Source organism: Lissotriton helveticus, chromosome 7, assembly GCF_964261635.1.
Source record: "Lissotriton helveticus chromosome 7, aLisHel1.1, whole genome shotgun sequence".
Classification (NCBI taxonomy): domain Eukaryota; kingdom Metazoa; phylum Chordata; class Amphibia; order Caudata; family Salamandridae; genus Lissotriton; species Lissotriton helveticus.
The window spans coordinates 102,544,024-102,553,830 of NC_136068.1; positions in this window are offsets into that span (position 1 = coordinate 102,544,024).

Consider the following 9,807-nt stretch of genomic DNA (forward strand, 5'->3'; position numbering starts at 1 on the left):
ATGGAAGGTTGTATTGCATGCTGAAGGACTCAATACAGGAGTTACTTCATTGTTACTTTTTTATTCTTGGATCACAGTTGCTTAAATTCTACAGAGCATAAATTAAGATTGGAAGAGGAAAATATGATGCATAAATAATCTGTCCAGAAATTATCCCCAATGCCCACCCAATCTAGAAGTCTGCCACTTGTAAGGTGCAATGTTTTCCTGATTTAGGTCACCTCTCTGAGAAGTAACTAATCGAGTAATGTATTTTAGATTGACCCAGGATCAAAGATACAGGAAGGATCTTTGAGCATGCCCCCTTGTTGATATAAAACCTATGTCCAGTGTAGTCTGTGTAAATAAGTATATTTTTCTCTTTTGTGTATGAAGGCTTGCATGGCCCGTAAGACTGCTTTTAGTGCCAGAGGGTTGAGATTATGTACTGTATCTTCGGGGACCATAGGTTCTCTACCACAGCTCTCCAAACATAACACATGTATTTGTAGGTGCATGTTGACACCTTGGAGTGGACCTCAACGTACAAAACCATGGCTATGAGGTGAAAAACGATTTCTGGAATGGATGGATTAGTCCAATGAGCCACCTCATATTATCATTCTGAGAATCTGGTACTCTGATGGAAAACAGCTAGAATTATGGCACAGCCAAGTTGGAAATTGCTTTACCATCCACAGAAACCTAGTTGTGATGGCTAGAGGACCCTTGTCCAGATTACAATCTTATGAGAGTTGTAGCTGGGTAGAACTCACGGAGGCTAGCAATGAAGGTGCTAGGAGTGAATTAATAAAAAAAGTGACAAACCACCATACTGTTATTGATCTCATCCAAAAACGATTCTGTCTTTAAAGTGCAGAAATCTGTTTTGAGGGAAGCCCTGATTATATATTAATTGGCAGACCATGGTGAACCATGTATTCTGCACACCATGACTGACCATTTTTAACAATGTTTTGCCCATGTATTTGACTAGGATAGAAAGGTCTTACCAAGATAGGTCCAGAATATATCTTATAAGCCAGACATGAAGGCCACCAAAAATGTAATTGCTGCTGTAATGTTGGTGAACGTTCAAGACAAGTAATTAACCCCAAAAAGATGAGTTCTGCGAAGATACTGTTACGACTCCCCCAAACGTGAAGAAGGTGAAGGAAAGCACCTGGAAGGTTTCATAGAGACAGCCAGCCTTCCTGTATGTTGGACTTCAGAATCTGTCCTATAATAGGAATTGCTTGACTGCTAAATTCTTAGAAATCATGAGTGTTGAGCATTGTTGAAATGTACCACCGTTTTGTTTTTGCATTTATTTATGCTATTGCTTTTCATTTCAAGAGTTCTTGCGCCCCTCTTATCAGCGTTTCGAACAGCATAAGAGAGAAGTGGGTATTTAAACCCTTGCTCACAATAAGCAGGATACAAAATCTTGAGACTTGTTTCATATGTAACATAATTTGAAATCCTAGCTCCCAATAGCGAACCTTTTTTCTGATTGGAGAACTTCATTCAAACTGTACCAGTCAGTTTGGTTTCCTGGAATCACAAGTGTTGGAATAAAAGAATAATCCCTGCGATTGATGAACACTTCAGGCTGCAGATTCCTTACCTTTTGAATATTTGACAGGTGACAGATCGGGGCGGCTGGTGACATTTGAATGTGGTGGCCGTAAACTGATTTGCATACTGCACCGTTGCGAGTGAGCGCAGCGAACGAGACAAGCGCGAACCACCATTTTGAAAAAAGAGAAGAAAAATCGTGCATTTTCAAGCAAATTTGAGAAAGCAGGAAGGTTAATAAAGCAATTGTGAAAGTGCAGTTATTACAATTATAGATGTCATAACATAGGTAGCTGCTTATTCAGTATAACCACAGAGCTTCATACATTCCGTCCTATTACGCTGCTGAATGCATGGCAGACCAGAGTTCATTGGGTGTTTTTTCAGTTACGAAGCACAGCAACAAGTTCCTAACGTGCCTTCAACTATCAGGACAACATCCGAAATAACAGCCATGCAACATGAAGTTCATTAACACAGGTCTGTTAAGTGTGCAGTTGGACCATCGTTTATATGCAGTTCCCTGTAGGAAATGGCCCAATAAAATAGCTAAAGGCCATTAATTATGCTCTTTTTTTAGCCACTTTGATGACTCTGGCCCCATACAATAAAAGACCCCACTCATACTCTCACTCACTCCAGCAGTAGCTTTTATACATTCATGTAGCACCATACCATCCCTGATCCGGAGATGAACCTCAACACCAACACCTGGGGCAGGGGAACCAAACAACAAACACCACGTGACTAGGTCACCACTTGATTCAACCAAAGCGAACCACAACAACCACCAATATGCAGATTGTTCATCGAGTTCTTTGGTCTGCTGCTCACTTATTTTCTATCCACACACATACATTAAGTAGTAAGTACCCCACTATGCTTTTATTACCCAATGTAGAGGGATAAGTCCCGAACAGAGCTGTGCACAGACTCAGGCGTGCGTTCCGGCCACAATATATTTCGCATGACGACTACGGAAACTGGAAGCAGAACCTGCGAACCTGCCCGAGGAATCTTTCCTATAAAAAGTGGGCACTCTCCACAGAGCACACGCTGGAAGCAGTGGGGCGGGCGAGGGCAGCGATTCTATAATGATTCAGCAGTAAGAGTCTGCCTGCTGATGACATCACCTGCAGATCCAGTCACGGTGTTGTTTTTTTACTCCTAGTCTGGTGCGGTGATGTCACCAGGAAGCAAAACCATGTGCAGAGAGCAGACTTGGTTTTCCAAAGAATGCGTGTTACGTAAACTGTTTGTAAAGTGTCTTCAGTTAAATGTCACATGTAAAACTGCCAGACGCGCTCTGCCCAGGGTGTTTAAATTAGCAGTAACGACTCTTTTGAAATCGGATGCCAAATTTGCTTTTAAACTTCCCTAACCAGTGTACGTAAAATAACTCTGGATTTAGGTTTAGACGGAAGTCGATTTTTATATTTAGTTTATTATTGCCAGCAGCCTCGAGGTAGCATGTAAGATTTCAACCGTTTTTCAGTGTCATAAGCATACCTATACATTTGATGTTTGAATTGGCTACAAAATAAGTGCACTTATATACAGACACGTGATGCAAATTTACCGTAGGCCTATTTAATCCGGTCAGGCGGAAGGTGTCCTCCAGTAGTAATATGTAGTTGAGGGCAAAGCGTTATATTTTTTTATGAAAAATATGCATACTTTTCCCCAAAATTACACGTATTACATAAATTATTTTTGGCCGGCGCTTGCATGTAAAATTGCGCCTAGAAAAGTCACGCAAGATGCCTGGTTAATGTATTTTCCGGACACTTTCTAAAAGAAATCGCAGTAATGTGGTTGGCGCAGCCCACCATTGAGTTCCTCAGTTGCCGTAAGTCGTTTCCTCCCCAAACCATTCTCCAGTAAGTGAACATTATTCATAATGAAGTGAATAAAACACAAATTAAATAAACTAAATGTATCCAAATAATTGGGAATTATGCAAGGTTAGGTTAATGTAATAAACATACACTTTGCCCAGGCTTAAATAACACCCAAGATGGTGGAGAACGGTTGTAGGACTTGTATCTCTCTTAACCGTTTATATTAAGTGGCATAACTTTGCCCGTGACTGCCCCACTGCTGCTGCTGCCGCCGAGGGTCCGCCGCTGGTGTGCCCCTGGCACCTGTTTCGTTGTCATTGTTGCTCTGTTTTTTCCCCATACCTGTTATTCTGTCCTATTTGTTCCTCTGATTGCCGTTCCTCTGCGCCCTTGCCTTCTGTGCCCCCCCCGCTCATGCCGCTGCTCCCCTGCAGCCCGCCCCTTTTTTCCTTCTGTGCCCCGTGCCCTCGCCCATTGGCCGCCCCGCTCCCGCCTCCCAGCTGCTCCTCCCTCCCACTTGGCCTCTTATGGAGGGCGCCGCGCGGCAGTGAGTGTGACCTGACCTCTGGTCACTCCCCAAGCCCCACGGCTCCTCCTGGTTGCCCGTGACTGCCCCACTGCTGCTGCTGCCGAGGGTCCGCCGCTGGTTCGCCGCTGGTGTGCCCCTGGTACCTGTTTCGTTGTCGTTGTATTGTTGCTCTGTTTTTTCCCCATACCTGACTGTTATTCTGTCTTATTTGTTCCTCTGATTGCCTTTCCTCTGCGCCCTTGCCCTCTGTGCCCCCCCGCTCCCTGCCGCTGCTCCCCTGCGGCCCGCCCCCTTTTTCTTTCTGTGCCCCGTGCCCTCGCCCATTGGGCGCCCCTTCCCGCCTCCCAGCTGCTCCTCCCTCCCACTTCGCCTCTTATGGAGGGCGCCGCGTGGAAGCGCCGAAGGCAAGCCCGTTGGCGCCCGTCCGCGCATGGACCGCGCCCAGCGCCAGAACCCCGGACCCCGCGCCCCCCGCAACACCAGACTGCACTACGACTCCAGCACCCTCCACGCACTCAACACCGGACGAGACCACCCCTGCTACCAGGCCACCCCGAAGCGCACCCAAGGGCCCTTCGCCTGCCGGAACTGCAGATACACCAGCATCCAGCCCTACAGACCACCAGCCAGCGAACCCAACCACCTCCGCTGCATCCTCCTCAACACCCGCTCCGCTCGCAAGCATGCCATCGAACTCTGGGACCTCCTAGACTCCACCGCTCCCGACGTCGCCTTCCTGACGGAGACCTGGCTGAACACCACCTCAGCACCAGACATCGCCATAGCCATCCCACAGGGATACAGGAGTTGGTGGGGGAATCATCATCATCCACAAGGACACCCTCAGAGTCTCAACCAACACCGACGACACCCTCACCACCGCCAAGCACATGCACTTCCAGATCCACACCGACCCCAACACCACCCTCAGAGGGACCCTCGTCTACAGACCACCCGGACCAAGACCACAGTTCTGCGACACCATCGCCGACCTCGTCAGCACCCACGCTCTAGCCTCCACAGACTACATCTTCCTCGGGGACCTGAACTTCCACCTCGAGAACAACGACGACGCCAACTCCACCGCCCTGCTCGACAACCTCGGACTTAAACAACTCGTAACGACACCCACCCACGCCGCTGGACACACACTGGATCCCATCTTCTCCACAAGCCCCCATGTCTCCTTCAATCACACCACCAAACCCCACTGGACCGACCACAGATGCGTCCACTTCACCTTCAGGAAACCCACCACACACCACCGCACCCAACAGCTACCATGCCGCTGTTGGGGCAAGGTCACCAAGGACCAACTGACTACCACCCATGCCCTGAGACCACCCACCGACCCAGACACCACAGCGACCAACCTCAAACAATGGATCAACGACTGCGCCAACACCCTCGCCCCTCTCAAGACCTCCACCACTAACCACATCAACATGAAAGCCGCCTGGTTCACCGAAGACCTCCGGACCTTCAAGTGCACCTGTTGGAAGCTGGAGAAGAAATGGCTCCACGACCGAACACCAGACAGCCACACAGCCCTCAAAAGCGCCACCCGCAGACACCACCAACTCATCAGGACCGCCAAGAGGACCGCCTTCAAGGACCGGTTAGACATCAACGCACACAACACGAAAGAGCTCTTCAGCATCGTGAAAGAAGTCTCCAACCCCAGCTCCAACACCAACGACATCCCACCATCACAAGACCTGTGGGACTCCCTGGCCACCTTTGTCCATCGCAAGATCGCCAACATCCACGACAGCTTCAACTCCGACACCCCCCACACCCACCACCGATTCCACCACCCGCACCAACCGCCTGACCGCCTGGACCAACGTCAGTGACGAAGACACCATCAAAACCATGAACTCCATCCACTCCGGATCCCCATCCAACCCCTGCCCTCACCACGTCTTCAACAAAGCCAGCACAACCATCGCACCCCACCTCCGGAAAACAATCAACAGCTCCTTCGAGACAGCAACCTTCCCGGCAAGCTGGAAGCACTCCGAGATCAACGCCCTTCTGAAGAAACCCAAGTCAGACCCCAAGGACCTCAAGAACTTCCGGCCCATCTCCCTGCTCCCGTTCCCGGCAAAAGTGACAGAGAAGATTGTCAACAAACAGTTGACCCGCTACCTCGAAGACAACAACGTCCTGGACCCATCCCAATCTGGCTTCCGCAGCAACCACAGCACCGAGACCGCCCTCATCGCCGCCACCGACGACATCAGGATCCTGATGGACAAAGGAGAAACAGCTGCCCTCATCCTCCTGGACCTATCAGCCGCCTTCGACATGGTCTGCCACCGCAACCTATCAGCGCGCCTCCACGACGCAGGAATTCAAGAGAAGGCCCTGGCCTGGACCACATCCTTCCTCTCCGGCAGAACCCAGAGCCTGCACTGGCTCCCAGTCAACAAGAGGATCACCTTCAAACTCCTCATCCACGCACATAAAGCGCTACACAACACCGGACCATCATGCCTCAACAACTGACTCAGCTTCCACACCCACACCCGCAACCTCCACTCTGCCGCCCTCGCCACAGTTCCCCGTTTACGGAAAACCACCGCCGGTGGCAGATCCTTCTCCTACCTCGCCGCCAAGACCTGGAACGATCTCCCTGCCAGCCTACGACAGACCCAGGACCTGCTGGCCTTCAGAAGACTTCTCAAGACCTGGCTCTTCGATCAGTAGCAGACCCCCCCCCCCCCCCCCCCCCCCCCCCCCCCCCCCCAGCGCCTTTAGACCCTCACGGGTATGTAGCGCGCTTTATAAATGCCTGATTGATTGATATTACAGCCTGACCTTTGGGGTCACCTCCACCTCCCGAGGCCCTACGAGATGTACAGACACAGTGATTTACCTAAACGGCTTCCTTTGAACATTATGCCTTTGTAAAAAAAAAAAAAAAAATGTACAGAAAAGGGCAGCGTGCAACTCCCGTCCCAGGGGAACTGGAAATAATATGCACATTTGGAAAATGATCTCAATGGACCAAAAACCGTGGAAGCGGAAACCGTCTACCATTCAAACCTGTAACACATTTAATGCAGTGTTTGAAATGGAAATGTAGTGGTGCTGATACTCGCTATCCCAGAATCTCTTTCTAATGAGAAGCACCAGTACTCTCCCAATCAAGTTAAAGTGAGGGCACTCAGTATCTGACTGTACCCGCGCATTTAAAGAGACACAGAGGAAATATAATATAGGGTTGAAAAGAAGGCTATCCTACTACGGACACCTTTCCACTTAGTTCCAAAACCCTGTTCAGTGCTGCCACGGAAGGAGAGGAGAGTGTGAACAGCCACGTGGTGGGTCGGTCAGTCTGCTGCGCCCGAGCCATAACGACACCTGGCTACACACACTGCTAGTACAGCCAGAGGCGCGTCCCCAAATGGCCAATCACTGCATGGCTTCACATGAAGTCACACAGTGATTGGCCATATAAAGTGCGGCTGAGGCAGTGTGCCACCACCCACGTGCGGCATCCAATAATGGATTGCCTGCCCTTCTGCACGGTGGACTGCAGTGCCAGGATTGGCTAGGGGGCACAGTCACTACTCGCCCTATGCAACCCCGGGGGCTCCGGCACGGCTGCTGTAAGAAGCAGCACCCCCCCCTTGGTCCATCTCTAAGGGGAAGGTAGTAGAAGGCATTGAACCGCGCACGCTCGGGCTCGTTAGAGCCCACAATTTCACATGCGCAGACTGCTGCAGCTGAGTGTGGACTGTCACTCAAGCTGCAGCAGCCCAACCCACCCCCCCCTGCGCACTCCAGATTGCGTCGGGTGTGTCCCAGATTCCAGGCCATACTAGCGCTGCTGCGCTTACATTTTTTGCCACCATTGTGCATTTAAATATTTTTAGTGTGCAGTGCTTGACGACGGTGCGTCCAGGCTTAGTGGATCTACGCCCCTATGCCCCAATGGGCGCACCGCGCCACTGTCAGACTGGATTAGGAAACTTTTCAGTAGTAATGTTGCGTGCCGTAAGGCTCTGCACCAATGCCATTTGGCTCTGGAAATGGCGTGCAGAGGCTATTTAGTTATCACTCCTTTCTTTCTGTGCTTCCTGACGTGGATCCGGACCTCCCCATTGGCTCTCAGAGACACCTAACCTTGATATTTGTTCTAAATTTCTCCCTGCAACAGATGTCTTCCCCTAAAACGACAGTTTTTTTTTCATTTATAAATTTGTTTATTGAAATTTTCGGGAAATAAGACAGAGGATAAAAATAAATCCTTTCAAAGTTTTCGAATCATCAGTAAATCATGGAACAAATATACATAGTAATAATACCTAAACAACGAAATAATAAAAACCAAACCGGCTTTACAGAGTAAACAATAGTGTGAGAATGAGTATTGTATCGTTCCCAGTCTTAAGCACCTGTAAACATTATACATAACAACGAGAGAAAACAGAAAAGTGACATTATGCAGAGTTCTACACATAGGGCGAGCTCATGGGAGGAAGATAGCATGATCGAGGTTTGCGAATCGATAGACATTCAGATATGAATCAGTTCTAGTGTTTAAAGTGGTGGAAAATTAAACAAACATCTGGGAATGAGCGCGTGAACACATATGCAAACCCATGCTTCAACCAGGCAACATCCCTGGACATCCATCCCCATCCACACACCTCCAGATGCAGGGGAGTCCGCTCTGGCCCGTGCCCACTGTAGAAAAGGCCCCCATATGTCCCGGGGTCGAGATGCAGAAGGCATCAACTCCCAGTAGATACCTAACTGTGTGTGCTCATAGGTAACATCAGATAGCCAAGCATCAAATTTAGGTAACTTTTTCCTTCCCCATCTAACAGCAATTTGTCGTCTTGCATATAGCAGTAGAAGGGCGTGTAATTTTTGCCGTTGGGGCACAGTGTCGCATACTAATCCTAAAAGCGGGGATGGGTCTTCAGTTCTCCCAACAATTTGATTTACGGCATCAAAAATTTCTTGCCAGTGAGCATAGGCAATATGCAAAAAAGTAGCATGATCAAACCCACACCTCCAACATCTAGCATCATCTCTCAGTGCATACGGTGGAGACTAACAGGGGTTCGATAGTACCTGTGTAAGAATTTGAAGTGAATTTATAATTGGGGGAGAGCTCCAGCAGCTGCTTACAACAGAAGGACCACTGTTCATCAGTCAATGGGGGATCAAGTTCTCTATTCCAGAGCTGCATGGAATTTGGCAATATAATCGGGCCTGATCCTGCATCACAGTGTACAGTCGAGTCACTAATTTTTTCGGGGAGGCCCGAGCTAATATATTCTGCAAGGCGTGAAGTGTTGGGGGTGCATCCGGAAATCCCTCCCAAAGGGAGCGACATGCCGCCTTTAGTTTGTGATAAGCAAACACCTCCCGAAACGGGATTACCAGTCCTCCCTCCTCCACCTGCGGGGCTCGAAATACGTCATCGGGGTATAGATCAGCAAAGGTGCGTAATTGGGTGCCGCCTAACGTCACCTCGCTCCCACTCTCTTCCAGGCAAGCCAACATCAGGTTGTGTTTCAAGGGGATAGCAGGCGAGGAAAGCAGTGGGAGACGGGCTCGCCTTTGTAGTTCGCACCACACCCATCGCAGGGTGTTAGCTGAGTCTACATCAACAGTGGGACGAGGGTTTTTTTGGTAAAGAGCTACCGCCAAAGGCATTGGCGCTACCGAGTCCAACTCCACCGCCACATGTGGTTGGTATGGCGTCTGGTAGGTCCAGAAATGCAGGAATTGAGCTTGCGCACATAATGCATATAAGTGCATGTCCGGAGCCCCCAGACCGCCCTGTCTCAACGGTAAAGTTAGTAGGGCCCATGAGACTCTGACTTGACCCCCTGCCCACACTAAGGATAGTCCTAA